The sequence below is a fragment of the Schistocerca cancellata genome, chromosome 6 (assembly GCF_023864275.1).
Source record: "Schistocerca cancellata isolate TAMUIC-IGC-003103 chromosome 6, iqSchCanc2.1, whole genome shotgun sequence".
Lineage (NCBI taxonomy): Eukaryota > Metazoa > Arthropoda > Insecta > Orthoptera > Acrididae > Schistocerca > Schistocerca cancellata.
Genome location: NC_064631.1, coordinates 459,701,841 through 459,720,095, shown reverse-complemented (window position 1 = coordinate 459,720,095; position 18,255 = coordinate 459,701,841).

Here is an 18,255-nt window from a genome sequence, read left to right as displayed (position 1 = left end):
CAAAATATTTTGTCGTCTCCTACCTAGGGAGTTATGACCATCGTGATGAAATTGGTCAGAGGCGACAGGGAAATATGTTGTTCACTTTTTTACACGTGCTGTTCGGAAGTTGAGTGATACAGGAATAGTCTGAACGTCCTTATATGAACCGTCTGTCAGTTGCTGTGTAATATTATAGATGTAAATTATACCTTCCACATGAACGGAGATACAGACTAGGGGTGGATTTCATCTTATCCATAGGACACTGAATTTTTGTTTTCAAAGGAACCATCCGATTTTAGAGGGGCATATCTTGTACAGGCAAACACGTATCAGAGGCAGTCAAACGAGAAGGAAAGCGATAAAAATGTAAGTTGTTTATTACTTCAAAAGGAATCTCCGTAACTGTTAATACATTTATCCCACTGTGAGGCAAGACGGTTAAAGCCTTCGTGTCGCCTGGCACTCTTGTTACCAAGGTCGTTTCGAGTACGTTACAGACGTTTCAATGGAAAGTTCTTGCACGTCCTCCACACAGTCCCGATCTCTCTGCATGCGATTTCCATATTTTTGGAGTCCCAAAGAAAGCTCTTCGTGGCCGTCGATTTGCTTCGGATGAGGAGTGCACGCCTGGATACGATCATGGTTCCGTGGGCAACGGCCAACGCTTTTTCGTGAAGGTGTTGACTTGTCTCACAGTGGGACAAATGTATTAACAGTTATGGTGATTACATTTGAAATATTAAACAATTCAGTTAAGTTTTTTCCATCTGTCTTCTTTCCTCTGACTGACCCTTATGCAACTGGGTTCATTTCTTTTTCTTATTACTTTAGGATCAAACACCTCACAAGTGTTGAGCATGCCTTCACGGAACGACAAATATCCAGACGACAGTGGTATATATATATATATATATATATATATATATATATATATATATATATATATATATATAAATTCAGTCGGATATATTCAACACGTCGATGTGTGTCCGGTGGTGAAAGCTACTCTACTATATGGATGTTACACGGATACCATTTACCGAGCGAGGTGGCGCAGTGGTTAGCACACTGGACTCGCATTCGGGAGGACGACGGTTCAATCCCGTCTCCGGCCATCCTGATTTAGGTTTTCCGTGATTTCCCTAAATCGTTTCAGGCAAATGCCGGGATGGTTCCTTTGAAAGGGCACGGCCGATTTCCTTCCACATCCTTCCGTAACCCGAGCTTGCGCTCCGTCTCTAATGACCTCGTTGTCGACGGGACGTTAAACACTAATCACCACCACCACCACCGGATACCATCTGAGAATGGTTCGAAGCACCTTCCTTACAGTGGACCACGGGATGTTCAAGTGTCGTGACACAGCACGCGCACTGCCTGACGACCGGGAATAGCGCGCAGCGTTGTCTGTCGTAGCAGCAGGAATTTCATCAACCATCTGTGGTGCAACCGGTCGTCAGCCTCTTCCCGTAGCGACCCCCAGTTCTCCAGTTGATTCGAACTCCTTCATCTTGCACCGCACAGCAGGTGGAGAAAGAGGTCCCTTCTATGACCCTATCAGGCGGCGATATTCTCGAAGTGCAGCTGCAGCATTACTGTCGTCGATAGTAGAGCTTCACCAATAATGCCCTGCTGCTTTTGTGCAAGCTCATGTTGACACGTCAACAAGTGCAATGCGACTGGTCAGATGTGTAAGACTACGAATCACGATGGCTGATCACGGCACCTGGTGGCCGTATTTGGAACTGGACGGTGGCGCTGTGGCGCAGGGAAATCATCCACCCCATACTCTCGACATTAATGCTACCAAGTCTGGTACTCGTACGGTAATCAGTTCCCGTGTTACAACGTGTTAAATAGGGAGAGTTTCATTACAATCACCCGGTAATCCAGTTGTTCATTACTACTGCATAACTGGCCGAAATGATTATCATACAGGGTGCCCGAATCAGGATTAAACTACTACGAATGCTTAACAGCCATGCATTAATAATGAATCACCGTAGTACAGACTAAGAACCTACGTGCACACCAGTAACACTGCCTGCTATTCCTATAAGCGCGATATCTGTCGTATAAGGGAGATAGCTAACAATTTGCACTAGACGTGATGGAAGCACTGGTTGACAAAACACTCACACAACTCAAGATGCTGCCTCAATTCGTGATTCTGCAGGAACCGTCAGGATTAGACTACTTGTCAACAAACAACTACGGGCGTGCCATACTTTCACTGCTCGGACAGCACACTCTTCTTATCGGCCGCCGACTAAACCCGGCAACCCAGCCTTCCAGTCGAATCCATCCCATCAGGCTGCTCAGATGGTGCTCCACGGTTCCCTCTCATGTTACTCGCTCGGTCGTGCTTCCAGTTCTGGCCAGTGTGTCCAGCGGACACCGCACACCCAGTCGCGCCAGCGCTAATATCGGGCCGCTCACGCTGACAGCGACTTCATGGAGTCGCTCTGTCTCAGTCGCCACTATGTTCGCACTGCTTTTCAAACCTCCGCAGCTGAGCGACGTCTTATGACGGCATAAATATGGTAATTGTCTCACACTGACGAAAAATACTGAAGGATTGTTGGAACGACGATTTTGTAAGAAAGCTCTTTCATGCATGAGTTATACTTACTCAGGATTCTTCCAACGATTCTGAGTTTGGCATCAGATATTACTACAACTACTACTACTACTACTACTACTGCTACGGTCGCTCCGCCTTAAAAATCATTGGACAGTAGCTCGCAGATATTTGAAGCTTGTGACTGACTCCATTGACTGATGGCTGGTCATTTAGTCAAACGAAATCGAATCCATTCGGTTACTTACGTACATTACATTTTTTGTGTTGAGAGGCAGCTGCCAATCTTTTCACTGGTCTCTCACCAACTGCAAATGAATGAAAACAGGGCATGATGGCCGAGAAACAGAACCGTGATTGCCGTGATTGTATTCATTAACTACCAGTGTCAGTAGCATTGTCATTATCAGGTAACGTAGTCAAATGATACTAGCTTGGGGGTGAACCAAAGATTTGTCGGAGATACGAGGAGAAATAGCTGAAATAACGGAAGGCAGTAGTGAAACAGTCAGTTATATGAGCCGCCTCTACGCTCGAAAGAATATTCTTCCACTAACGTTCGATTTGATTCGATGTACGGAAAGCTAGGAACTTAAAAACAAAATTATAAAATGTTGTGTAATGCGTGGAAATGACTTAAGTGCCGACCGCTGTGGTCGAGCGGTTCTAGGCGCTTCAGTACGGAACCGCGTTGCTGCTACAGTCGCAGGTTCGAATCCTGCCTCGGGCATGGATGTGTGTGATGTCCTCAGGTTAGTTAGGTTTAAGTAGTTTTGAGTCTAGGGGACTGATGACCTCAAGATGTTATGTCCCATAGTGCTTAGACCCATTTGAAGCAAATGACTTAAGTAAGTTCCGAAAAAAAAACACGAACTGCGCTCTTTTTCTTGAGTTTATCTGTTATTTGGCTAAGTGTCACTGTATCGAGCTACAAAAAAGAAACAGCTTTTGTTCAAATCACGTGTTTCACAATTCTGCCCATCATTTCGGAAACTAGTTGTCCAGAAATGTAGATATAACCAACAGGACAAATGATAATTAGTAGACAAATAACTATTCGAGTGTCATTCGTAATAGAAGTGCCGTGAAATTTTAGGCTCACCAATTAAGAGTAGCCTCCCTTGTTAATGGAATGACAGCGTGGAACAGTTGTGAAAGTAGGACGAGACTCATTCACAAACAAAGCAGTTCGTGTATGGTAGACCAAGTCCCCCATGCGAAATTTCGCAGATGAATAGCTCTCCTGGCCGATATGGGAGGAAGACATAGATTTTTTAAAGGAATGAACAGCGCATACGACAGAATATGGCTTAAGGATACACAAAGAAGGACTAAGGTGATGAAGGCTTACAGAAAAGTTACTAATTGCTTGCTGACTATGGAAATTAGAAGCGTCGCAATAGTTGAAGGACTGACAGAATTCTCCCATGTAGAAATTTTATTCATGATGGCCGAAGTAAGGCCAAAAAACGCGTCATTCGAGGAAAGAACACTTCCATTATCAGTTATTGTTAGGAAAATAAGGAAGAAGATTCTGAATGTCTGCAAGTGTATGTGTCCAGCACGACTTTGTGTGAAAGGGAGCGTAGACCAACTGAAACTCGGTGAAGAAGAAGTGGAAGCATTTGGAGTTGAGTGCTCCAAAGAATGTCACAAATTAAGTTGACAGATAAAGTGATAAATGAAGAAGTACTAAAAATAATGACTGAGAAAAAACGCCTGTCGAAGACACTTAGCAGAAGACGGGCAGGTTAGTAGGATATCTGCTACACATCCAGCAGTAGTTAACTTGGCTCCGTAAGAAGAAGAAGAAAGATAGTAGAGGTCGACGAAGACTAGAACACATAAAACATATTATACATTATGTTTGTACGTACGAATTGATAATAAGATTAGCACAAGGATAGGAGAAGATGGGTGACAGCTTTAAATCAAGACAAAAACTGATTACGTAAAAAAGTACCAGGTTCTTGGTAATTGCGTAACGAAATGGCTGTCAACATTTCCAGCTGAGGCCATCGGACTGGTGGTAAAGACATCTGCCAAGCGCACTAAGAGGTCAATGCACTATCCCAAAAGTGGAGGCCAACCATCTGGACGTTGTTCGCAAACATCTTTGAGTGAGTCCTTACTGGCGGCAGCTGCTGCAACCACGGAGTCCCTGTGATCACGGTTTTCCTTCAGACAGGACGCGCTTGTCAGCATGACTGCTCATTTCTTCTGTGACCTTCAATGTCACATGATGTGATGCCGTGGAACTTTTTCTCTCATTAAATGTATCGAAAATCGTGCTGCCTCTCGCTAAAGATGTCATCGCCCGGAACGTTCACTGAAACACCTAATTGAGGTAGTATACATGATGCTGTTGCAGGTGCAAAGCTACGTACGTGCAGAACTCTTATGCTAGAGGGCACTGGTTCTTAATATTCGTTCGGTACCCTAGATTTAGGTTTCTGTGGCTTCTCACAGTCGCCTAAAGCAAATGCCGGAAAATTTTCTAGCAGAAGGCCATTGGTGACTATTGTATTCAGAAAATGCCTTTGGCCTCAAGTATAAACGTGGCAAGAACAGAACCCACTACGACCGGAAGTAGTTGCTTCAAGGTGGCTTGCTTGCACGATGGACGGAACCTCGTCACAGGGCCAAACAACCTTAAGCAAACTGCAGCACAACGAATTGTTATATAAAGTGTACATTAAGTATATTGAGTGCGCAAAATGATGCGTGCCAATGTTATTCATTGCTCACTTGCACTGATTAATCTTTGAACTCTGGTCTAGCCCGGAATCCAGTGAATGGTGAGTAAAATAACTAGTAGAACGCCTAGTTAGGCTATTCTGGGCAACAGCTGTAGGTATATAGATTCCCGTACTGTCGGGAGGTACTTTATGGAGTCCGAGTGCTGCTGCTACTGAGACATAATGCCGGGAAACATTTTCCCAGTTTGGGCAGCGGCTGAATAATTTGGTTGATTCTCCAGTCTCGGGTTTGGTTTCTTTGGATGATTTTGTACGGCTGATACATCGGTTCTCTTTCGTTGTCTTTGTGAACCGTATGTCCCTTTATATCAGCGTTTGGTGGTTGGATATCCACTTGAGAGCCATTTGTGTGGCGTAAGGAGGAACTGGTGGTCAGGCATTCTTTTACCTTGAAATCAAAATCACCCACATCGGGGGAAGCAAGGAGGACATAAAAAGCAAAGTAGCACTAACAAATAGATCTTTCCTATGAATGAAACAAGTGTATTGTAACCAGTCACTGTTCATTTATATCCACAACGCGTTTTAAACGTCTAAACCTGCATCATCAGATGGATCAATGTGTATTAGTATGACATATGTGTGTGTTGTGTTACGATTTTGGCCCCGCCGGAGCTTCGAGTCCTCCCTCGGGCATCGGTGTGTGTGTTTGTCCTTAGGATAATTTAGGTTAAGTAGTGTGTAAGCTTAGGGACTGCTGACCTTAGCAGTTAAGTCCCATAAGATTTCACATACATTTGAACATTTTTCTTTGTTACGATTTTGGGGTAACTTGTGGCAGTGCCTAGTGGAGAAACAAATACATCGTTTATTTCAGAACATGGTTTTGGGGTTTTTTTTTTACTAAAAATTAAAACTACGTCTCAAGATGTTCTGAAATCGCGTCTTTGTTTTGCCGATAGACAGTGCCACAGCTTACACCAATATCGTAACATAGCACACACATACTAACACATGTAAATCCACCTGATTTTGGAAGTTTAAACATTCGAAACGCGTTGTCGATATAAGTAAACAGTTACTGGTAACCGTAAACTTGTTGTTTCATTCGATATCGATAAAAGCCACGGTAAAGCCTAACCTAAAATGTTCCCATTTAAAGTGCGTTCCTAGCCAAATGAAGTCTATTAGCATCAAACACAGGTCTTTATTTGAGGAATAAATTTCTGAGTATGTGAATTTGGAGTATTATATGATAGGGAATTATGGACTGTGGGAAAAACTGAATCGAAGCGTTTGAAATGTGGCCCTAGAGAAGAATAATAAAAATGAGGTGGACTGATAATGTAAGGTATGAGGAGGTTCTCCGCGGAATCGGCGAAGAAAGGAACATACGGAAAACACTGATAAGAAGAAGGGACAAGATGATAGATATATGTGTTAAAAATCAGGAAATAACTTGTATGGTACGAGAGGGATTGGTATAGGGCCAAAGCTGTAGTGGGAAGACAGGGCTGGAATACATCCAACAAATAATTGAAGACGTGAGGTGCAAGAGCTACTCTGAGATGAAGTTGGCTCAAGACGCGGATTCATGCCGGATCGCATCAAACGTCAGAGAACTAAAAAAAGTAGCCGAAGCATAACGTAGTATGTGTTTTGTGCCCCCTCTACGGCGTCTGACCGTAACTATGTTGAGCCTCTCTGGAGGCCGGTCGGCCGGCCTTGCCGAATGGCGCCCACTCTGTGTTTGGCTGCGCCTCGTATCTTCTAGATAACAATTCTTGGAGCGGCACATGAAGTTAAAAGTCTACAGTGCGCCAAATGACGCAGGAACTAGACGATACCTGACTGGGGGCCTCTAGTGTGGACCGACAAGACGCGATTTTGCCTCTTTTGAAATGATGCAAGACGCCTTTAATCCAAAGCGTGTGGAAGGTTTGGTGCATGCGATGCGTTTGGAGTGACTTCGTAACATGACTTCGGCCCACTTATTCAGGCAAACTGAACATGAACTAAGATGTTTATTTTAACTTTCTGGGTGACCAAGTATTAACCTTTTCTTCCTCATCTTGATGACGAGTAAGCTGCAGGCACATCCGACTTCCTAGATGCCAACAACCGTGTTCGTAGTGCTGTACGCATACGGTGCTGGTTTGACGAACACTCAGGCATCCTCTCTAACCCCAACTGACTCTCTAAATCACCACGTCTTAATCATAAAGAAGCCGGCCGCGGTGGTCTAGCGGTTCTGGCGCTGCAGTCCGGAACCGCGGGGCTGCTACGGTCGCAGGTTCGAATCCTGCCTCGGGCATGGGTGTGTGTGATGTCCTTAGGTTAGTTAGGTTTAAGTAGTTCTAAGTTCTAGGGGACTTATGACCTAAGATGTTGAGTCCCATAGTGCTCAGAGCCATTTTTAATCATAAAGAAAATATCTGGGACTATTTAGAACACTGGGTGCAACGTGCCAATCAGCATCGTTAGAGTTTGTTAGAACTACTGGTCTAATCATCTTTTAGTGTCTTCACTTGGATGTGACATACCTGACGAAACTTGTGGACTGTCTTCCTTGCCGAATTGTGGTCATTAACAGTGGTAAAGGCGTGTCTGTAGGGTATGAAGGTCATGTCTCCTTGGGAGTGCCCACTATTCATTCCTTCTTATTACTATCTTTCGTACTCGTATAAGACTCTGAAGTGAATACAGTCTAAAACATAGTCTGACGCTCATGCGCAGTGAGTGTTTTCTTTAGATATATGGGGTAAAGCTTATGTCCTGTACGAAAAGGAAGTTTACTGCTTTATTCCCTCATACCGGGAAAGAACTAATAGACCCGTCGTTCTATTGTACTTGTATCACCTCCTCCCATTCTTTCATTTTGCACGAAGAGATCTCTTCCTCGTAGTTAGCTCATCGGCACTCTTTTCTGAATCTTTTCTTCGTAATTATCCGTTCTTCCAAACAGTAATACTCTTTGCAGCCATTGGGTTTTTGATTATGCATCTTTATTGTGCCTACCATGAATAATACAAAGGGTTAGGGTGGCCTTTATAGCCCTTCGCCAGGAATTTTTTAAAAGAGGTTATTGAGACCAGTTTTTGAAAAAGAAAAACGTAATTTTTGTATTTTCTACAGTATACTGCACAACATACGCAATTCTTTGCTTTTTATTTCTAATTATGAAGTTCTATCAAGAAGCGACGGAAGAGTCAATAACGAGACCAGTTGTCGTATTCGCGTTACAGTCAGCGGAAGCCTCCTAAAACCTTTCTTGTAAAGCTTTGTTTAAATTAGTTGTCCAAAGCGCGCACACGCTTTCAGCATGACATGCTATGAAGACACGTATAGTTCCGCGATACTGTCTCATGTCTAAGGGGATCATTTCGAAACTAATGCCTCCCCTTTCTTGTGTTGACTTCGAGTGTCGGACCCAGATTACTTTGGTGCAGTACTGACCTTGAGTGTTCTACAATGGCATCCAACAGCGAGATGCGTATAAAACAGATACTTCATTGAATTCCACACTGATAAACAAACTGTGCCAACTGAAATCCAACGATACTTGCCAAACGTGTATGGAGAGGATGTAGTAGGCGTGAGTAATGTGAGGTGGTGGGTAGTGCCTTTCAGTAGTGGTGCGAAGGGTGTGCATGGCAAGCCCCCACCGCTTTTCGGCTGCCACCCATCATAAGAAGTAGCGCCTCGATCAAGTCGTTCCTGATTATCTGTGGGTTGCGACCAATAAATTATATAGAGAACTGAATTTCGCCTGTGATGTCTTAGACAAGATATTTGCCCAACTCCAGTTAACGCAAAGTGTGAGAGTGGTGCGTTTTGCAGATACTCATAAAAGACCAAAAGGGATAGCATCGGGACTTACTTGCCGAGACTTAATTGTCGGGACTTACTGGACCAATATGAGGCTGCAGGTGACAATTTTCTGAGCATCATCATCACCAGAAATGAGGCACGTATTATTTCTGTGAGGCGGAATCCAAAAGACCGTCCATCGAGTGTCGAAATGCGAATCATCCAGTAACGAAGGAGTTTAAGAAAGAGTCATCTACAGGCAAAATAATGTGCACACTCGTCAGAGAGCGGCAAGGTGTGGTTTTTTTGAATGTCTTGGAAGCTACGGAAACTGTCAACTGAGAAAACAAAGCTTAGCACTGATTATACAGGGAGTTAGAGGTATAACTGCAGGTATTTGTATTGATAATTGAGGACAATTTACTGAACAACATTTCATCAATGTTCACGTCATTCGTAGACTAATAATTAAAGCTAATACGAGCAGGTTTTTTTTAGGTTGGTTAGTATCTCTAAGTACATGTGACACAAGCAAGCCATTAAACTTTTATTTTCCTCTGGTCAGCAGGTCAGGAACTGGACTGTAGATGCACGGACGGAAAATTGATAGTCTATACCCACTTGTGTAATCCACGTTGCGGCGCGGTTACGACTGTGCAAATAACACTAGGCAGTAAATTATGAGATATGTTTATGGGAAGACTGAAGACTGTTGGATGCAGAGAGAGAGAGAGAGAGAGAGAGAGAGAAACAACTAACGCACTGAAATGGTATATTAGTAAGACATCGAGCTCTGCGGGCCTGCCGGCCGTTGTGGCCGAGCGGTTCTAGGCGCTTCAGTCCGGAACCGCGCTGCTGCTTCGGTCGCAGGTTCGAATCCTGCCTCGGGTATGGATGCGTGTGATGTCCTTAGGTTAGTTAGGTTGAAGTAGTTCTAAGTGTAGGGGACTGATGATCTCAGACGTTAAGTCCCATAGTGCTCAGAGCCATTTTTCTGCGGGCCTATAAAAGACGGACTAAGCGTAAAAATGACAATATACAGCTGAAACCTTGTTCCGTTTGACTGTTTTCTTGTACTTTCTGTATGTGTTGTATTTCCATGAAAGCAGATGGGAGACCGTTTCGGAGAGACCTTCGTAGACGTAGATGGTAGTTACCTTTCCCAGTCGCTGCAGTTTTGTTCATTAGACTGGGCGCCTGCTGGCAGGCATTTCAATAATCTGAAGAAAATTTTTCTCTTCTTCAATGTAGATCTCTCGTGATTTGCTCTTATAGCCACGACAAGAAGCTGGATACGTTTCCAGCTTAACGCTTCGGTGGCGTTGTCGGGCCGGAGCGGCACGCATGACGAGACGAGCCACTTGGGAAGGCTGGCTGTCAGCGCGCCGTCGCATTACGTCACCAAACGCAGCAAGAGTGGCCCGCTATGGGCCTCGCCAGGGCGCAACTCGCCGCTGACGGCGGCCCGTCGCTCTCGTATGGCGGCGACGTGCGCGTGGCGGCGTGACGTGCATGCACCGCCCGCTACAAGCTGTGCCTCTTGTTCCGTGCGCCCAGCTTGTCGCCTTAGGAGGAAGAGTGGCTATCGCAACGAGCGGTCTGCTCAGAGTAACGGTTCCTCCAGCTGTCCGTGTGACGAGCGGTCAGCGAGACCTTCCCCGTGGGTAACCACTTCACCTGTAGTTGGCTTGTCACTCTTGGCTTAACAGTAGCACTACTTCAGTAATTTTGAGGTTATGTACGACTAACTGCATTCACTCAGTTACGAGTGGGTATAACATCAAAGTCACCTATGTTACACTATATGCAAGTCTTTAGCGGCAAAAGCCAGATATCCATCATAAACTGTTCACTTTCAACTTCCAATTTCTTTGTGAGGAGGCTTGCAAGGCAGGTGCTGAAAACTGTTTCTGTTGCTGTTGTGCTTCTGAGTCCGAACACGAGTTTGACGCAGCTCGCCACAACAGTCCATCCTGTGCAGGCCTCATCTCTGCATACCTTCTGTAGTACGCATCCACGTGAACCAGCGTGTCGTAGTCAAGCCGTGGTATCCTTCTACAGATTGTACCTCCTATACTTCCCTCCTTTACCAAATTAAAGATTCCTTGATGTCTCAAGATCTGTCCATCACACGATCCTTCTTTTCGTCAAGTTCTGCTACAAAATTTCTTGTTCCCCAGTTCGATTCATTGACTAGTTATCAGATTTATCCATCTAATATTCAGCGTTCTTCTGTAGCATCACGTTTCAAAAGCTGCTACTATCCTCTTGTTTGAACGGCTTATCCTCCACGTTATAACTCAAGAAAAAAAAACCTCCAGAAATGATCTAATTGATGTTAACAAATTTCCCATTTTCCATAATGGTTTTATTGCTACCGAAAGTCTGCATTTTGTATCCTCTCTACTTCAGCTAGTGTCACTTATTTTGATCCCAAAATAACAAAGCTCACCTACTTCTTCTAGCGTATCATTTTCTATTCTTATTCCATTAGCACCTCTTGACTCACGTTGAATATATTCCATTACCTGTGTTTTAGTTTTGATTATGTTAATCTTACAACGTCTTTTCATTGCTTAATACATTCGTGTTAACTGCTCTTCCACGTTCTTTGCAGTTTAGAACAGAAATAAAATGTCATCGGTACCCCTCAGAACTGTTCTCCTGACGATAAATCTTCCTTTGTACACTCCGCCTGGAGGTCTGAATGGGAGATAATTTTACCCCTGCAAAATTTTATCCAAGAGAATTCCGTCATTGTTAATCCACATAGTACAGCTACATACAAACATAAAAACAAACCACCGTCCGAACTGGCCTTGAAGGCGCACGGTACCGACTGCCCGCCATTTCATCCTCAACCCTTAGGCGTCACCAGATGCGGATATGGAGGAACATGTGAACAGCACACCGCTCTCCCGGCCGTCCTCAGTTTTCGTGACCCGCGCGGCTGTTTCTCAGTCAACCAGCTCCTCCATTGGCCTCACAAGGGCTGAGCGCACCCTAGTTGCCAACTGCACTCGGCAGTCTCCAACACTGACGCCTCCAAGTGGTAGCCAAGCCAGACAGCGTTTAACTTCGGTGATCGGAGGGGAACCAGTGTTAACACTGTAGCAAGCCCGTTGGCCAGTAAAGCTACATGCCTTCATGAAATATACGACTGACGTTTCGACTACTTTCGGCCGATGGCAGTACCAATATACTAAGGCCATGGGGGCTAATGTTACAAGGCCAGATCAGTCATCCTGTCTGTTGCCCCTGCAAGTAACACAAAATCGAGTGCCCCCTCTAGATATCATATGTTGGTATGGCCTCTCGACAGATATCACTCCGATGTGGTTCAAATGGCTCTAAGCACTATGGGACTTAACATCTGACGTCATCAGTCCCCTAGACTTAGAATTACTTAAACCTAACTAACCTAAGGACATCACACACATCGAAGCCCGAGGCAGGATTCGAACCTGCGACCGTAGCAGCAGCGAGGTACACCGGACTGAAGCGCCTAGAACCGCTCGGTCACAGCCGCCGGCTCCGATGTGGTACAGCTATTTGTATCTGTATCACCCCAACGCTGCTGAATCCATGGTTATCTACGTCATCAGCTGCAAAATTATGGAGCATATTTTGTGTTTGCGTGTGATGGCTTCTATGACTACTGATTAATGCCGCTGCAGGTATCATCGCGGATTCGGCAAGCAATGATGCCATGTAACTTAGCCTGCTGTTCGGACACGAGGACCAGATAGCTGCAGATAGTGTAGACACCATGTTTCTCGAATTCAGGAATGTCTTCATTATGTTCCCATACCGATGTCTGGTAAACGAGACACGACCATACGAAATACGGGAGCAGATATCATTAGAATCGATTGAATACCTCCACCGTAATAGAATTAGTTAGCAGGCAACATTAGAAGCAAAAGCAGCGTGGTGTACACAAGAAAGTATTACAGGACTATACTCGTATTTATTTATTTAGCCGTATGGCTAGGGCCCCCCGTCTGGCAGACCGTTCGCCGGGAGCAGGTCTTTCAATTTGACGCCACTTCGGCGACCTGCAGTCGATGAGGATGATAAGATGATGATGAGAACAGCACAACACCCAGTCCCTGGGTGTAGAAAATTCCCCGACCCAGTCGGGAATCGAACCCGGGCCTAGAGGATTTACAAACCGTCATGCTGACCATTCAGCTACCGGGGGGCGTACAATACTCGTATTGGGAAGGTTTCATTTAGTGTAGATTTAAGACATTTTACAGTACTTTTGGTTGGAATATCAGAATAAGTCATCTCACATCTGCTATTGTTTTACCTTATTAACTAAATATTGCAAGAGTGAATGGTTTAGCGTATAACGTACGGTGAAAACAGAAAAGCAATATCACTACCAGAACGGAAAATTGCTGCCATCAACAAAAATACCGCATCGATGAGGGCACTATCAAAAATGATCAAAGCATTGGTCTCAAAAAAGCATAGCTACGTGGGTAATAAACCTGGAAGTTTTATTGGCGATAACAACGCCCTCGTAAGTCTTCGCTCGCATACAAATTTATAATAATAAAATTTAATTGTTCCTCGGCCAGTGATGTTACTGTTATATTAAAATGTCCCGGATTATTACTCCAAGTGAAGGAATGTTCTGTGTCCAAAGACGAGTACAATTTCTCCTGCTATAAGAGTGGGTGCACTCCCTCGACTTATAACATACGAAGGACAGTAGGTAGTCACAAAGATGTCACATAAGTATAGAGTCGTTTGTGAAATGTAAGGTCTTCTCGCCCTTCATTAAATATTTCACTGACTACATAGAAAAACTCTTGAATAAACAACATATTTCTGTAGTATACAGGTTGTTACAAAAAGATACGGCCAAACTTTCAGGAAACATTCCTCACACACAAAGAAAGAAAATGTGTTATGTGAACATGTGTCCGGAAACGCTTACTTTCCATGTTAGAGCTCATTTTATTACTTCTCTTCAAATCAAATTAATCATGGAATGGAAACACACAGCAACAGAACGTACCAGCGTCACTTCAAACACTTTGTTACAGGAAATGTTCAAAATGTCCTCCGTTAGCGAGGATTCACGCATCCACCCTCCGTCGCATGGAATCCCTGATGCGCTGATGCAGACCTGGAGAATGGCGTATTGTATCACAGCCGTCCACAATACGAGCACGAAGAGTCTCCACATTTGGTTCCGGGGTTGCGTAGACAAGAGCTTTCAAATGCCCCCATAAATGAAAGTCAAGAGGGTTGAGGTCAGGAGAGCGTGGAGGCCATGGAATTGGTCCGCCTCTACCAATCCATCGGTCATCGAATCTGTTGTTGAGAAGCTTACGAACAGTTCGACTGAAATGTGCAGGAGGTCCATCGTGCATGAACCACATGTTGTGTTGTACTTGTAAAGGCACATGTTCTAGCAGCACAGGTAGAGTATCCCGTATGAAATCATGATAACGTGCTCCATTGAGCGTAGGTGGAAGAACATGGGGCCCAATCAAGACATCACCAACAATGCCTGCCCAAACGTTCACAGAAAATCTGTGTTGATGACGTGATTGCACAACTGCGTGCGGATTCTCGTCAGCCCACACATGTTGATTGTAAAAATTTACAAATTGATGGCGTTGGAATGAAGCCTCATCCGTAAAGAGAGCATTTGCACTGAAATGAGGATTGACACATTGTTGGATGAACCATTCGCAGAAGTGTACCCGTGGAGGCCAATCAGCTGCTGATAGTGCCTGCACACGCTGTACATGGTACGGAAACAACTGGTTCTCCCGTAGCACTCTCCATACAGTGACGTGGTCAACGTTACCTTGTACAGCAGTAACTTCTCTGACGCTGACATTAGGGTTATCGTCAACTGCACGAAGAATTGCCTCGTCCATTGTAGGTGTCCTCGTCGTTCTAGGTCTGTCTCGATACAAACGTACCGCGCCACGGCTATTGCCCCGTGCTAATCCATACATCAAATGGGCATCTGCCAACTCCGCATTTGTAAACATTGCACTGACTGCAAAACTACGTTCGTGATGAACACTAACCTTTTGATGCTACGTACTGATGTGCCTGATGCTAGTACTGTAGAGCAATGAGTCGCATGTCAACACAAGCACCGAAGTCTACATTACCTTCCTTCAATTGGGCCAACTGGCGGTGAATCGAGGAAGTACAGTACATACTGACGAAACTAAAATGAGCTCTAACATGGAACACATGACACATGTCCACATAACATATTTTCTTTATTTGTGTGTGAGGAATGTTTCCTGAAAGTTTGGCCGTACCTTTTTGTAACACCCTGTATAACCCACTGGCAAGATATAGGAGTATTTAAGGTCGGCCAGGTATGCTCGCCAACCTCTAGGAAAAGGAATAAACACAATACAGTGACGTAAGTGTGTACTAATAGCGTAACGAATGAGAAACAAGTGAAAAACTATAAAGGCAAGAGATGATACGGAGAAACGGATAGATCAACTTAATGGATCACAATTTTCAGTCAATATCCCACTGAATACAGTCTGTTTAGATACTCTGACAGCCGCGAGGGGATACTACAATAGGCAATGAGATTTCCAAAGCGACAGTAATTTCAATCGAAAAGTTGAGGGACTGAGTAATGAAGGGGAATTGCACCGACCTCCCAGAGTATATTGTGACTTCCAGGCTGTTGCAGCTTGCGATGAAATTTCACTACCGTCAGCAACGAGCCATTTGACCTCTGAACCAAAACCAAGAATAGCACTTGCTGATGTGCTCTGCATACTGGAATGAAACATCAATTTTATCAATAGAACCCATTCGATCGAAAATTCTGAAAGTTAAATAATTAGAAAATTATAGATTTTAATATACAAAAGTATTTGAATAACTGACTAATGCTGAGATCATCTCCGTCACACACGCTCCGAAATCCTGTATTCTGTTAGCCAATTTCCCAATATCGCTTCTTATTGGTCATGTAAACAATCAAATATAGATTCTGGAAATGCAGATTTGGGCTCCGGCAATAGATTTTCGATCTACGCAAACACTCCACAGTATTTAAATCGCAATTGGGTTGTTAGGTCACCAATCCCTTTTTTTCAGTTGTTAATTTTGTGTGGGGTGGAGAAGAAAAACGTGTATTGGACATCGCGAATTCATTCATTTCTTCTCTATTAGGCTAGTTGTTTTCTATTTCTGGTAGTAATTTTTACCTCAATTGAAAGTTGTTAACCCCTTGTCATCCACTGCTGGATCATAAGCTAATTCCCACGACAAAGGTAGCCGTTTTAGCTCTTTTCGCTGTCCACATTAATACACTCCTAGGCCATCTGTCGCTGATCATTCTTTTAAAATGCCCAAACCACTGCGGACTTTTATTCTCCAGTCTGCTCTTGTCACTTCCATTTTTCCCATTTTTTATGGTTGGTTGGTTGTTTCGGGGAAGGAGACCAGACGGCGAGATCATCGGTCTCATCGGATTAGGGAAGGACGGGGAAGGAAGTCGGCCGTGCCCTTTGAAAGGAATCATCCCGGCATTTGCCTGGAGCGATTTAGGGAAATCACGGAAAACCTAAATCAGGATGGCCGGACGCGGGATTGAACCGTCGTCCTCCCGAATGCGAGTCCAGTGTCTAACCACTGCGCCACCTCGCTCGGTCATTTTTTATGTGTTTTGATTTTATCTTCGTGGGTGACCTGCAAGGTTCTTCTCATAACATCTGATTCCACGGTCCTGATATTGTCCCTTTCTTTATTCGAAAGTGGCCACATGTCTACAACATTAGTAATTATATTCTGGATGACACTATGGAATATTCTGTCATTAGTCTGTCGACTAACAATGTTGCTCCAAATCAGTCCATGTAGGGACTTTGTGGGTAGTTTACCCACCGTTACTTTGGTCTCAACATCTCTGTCGCGAGTTCCGTCTCTGGACATAATCGAACTTAAATATTTAAAAATGTCAATAAAGTTTTTTAAATTTTTCGTCTTCGAGAACTAAATCTGTTCCTTGTTTACCAATAAAAGTCTACTTTGTCTTATCGAGATTAATTTCGAGACCTCATCTTGCGTATTCCTTCTGCAATTAATCCAAAGTGTGTTCCATATCTCGTCTGCTGCTTGCGAAAAGCCTGTAGTGCTTGGTCTATGTATATATTAAAAAATAAATGGTATTTCCTTTATTTAACTGAAAAAATCACATTTTATCCTTATTAGATGGACATACATAAAAGGTGGTATACTCGTATGTGCTGAAATAGCAAATTCGAACTGACTGACAACATCCATACGTCATGCGCAGCTGTCTGTTTTGAAATCTGCTATGCTCAAAAGAATGGTTCAAATGGCTCTGAGCACTATCGGTCTTAACATATGTGGTCATCAGTCCCCTAGAACTTAGAACTACTTAAACCTAACTAACCTAAGGAGATCACACATATCTATGCCCGAGGTAGGATTCGAACCTGCGACCATAGTGATCACGCGGTTCCAGACTGAAGCGCCTAGAACCGCTCGACCACACCGGCCGGCCTGCTATGCTCATTCTCCCCATTAGTGGCTAATGCTCTCGCACACAGTTAGTGCTTAGCGATCAAACATTTACTAAATCTGTGCACGCCAGTGTGTCTTTATCGAAAAGCCGCTTCAGTTGCTGCTTGACTGTCTTGTCTCTTCGTGGATAAAGGTATTAACAATTATGGTGATTAATAAACAGTTCATTAATTTTTTCCAACTTCCTCGTTTTCATTCGACTGCCTCTTGTGTAAGAAAATCTTACTGCCTTTCTGTTAAAAAATTATGAAATTACTGATAATTTAAAATTCACGGTGTTGACGAAAACAGAACAGCTGGTTTACAGACACCATTCGTTTAAAACAAATGACGCTTGAGAAACTGATCTTCCACGGAGCTGCCAAAATCGGCTCGGGTCCAGCACGCCAACACGAGAGCGAAAATCTGTTTCTGAAATGCGATTTTCGTCTTCCGCGAGCCGTGCCGCATGTAAACGAAGTGACTGTCTAAGGACGGGTAAGTGTAGATGAGTTAGTTGAAGATTCTCAGCTCTGTAGGTAACATACTTACCGTGTGACACCGACACAGTATACCTTCAAACCTTTATCGTATATTCATCAACGCGTATATATTCATTCCGAGAGACGATGTGGCTGT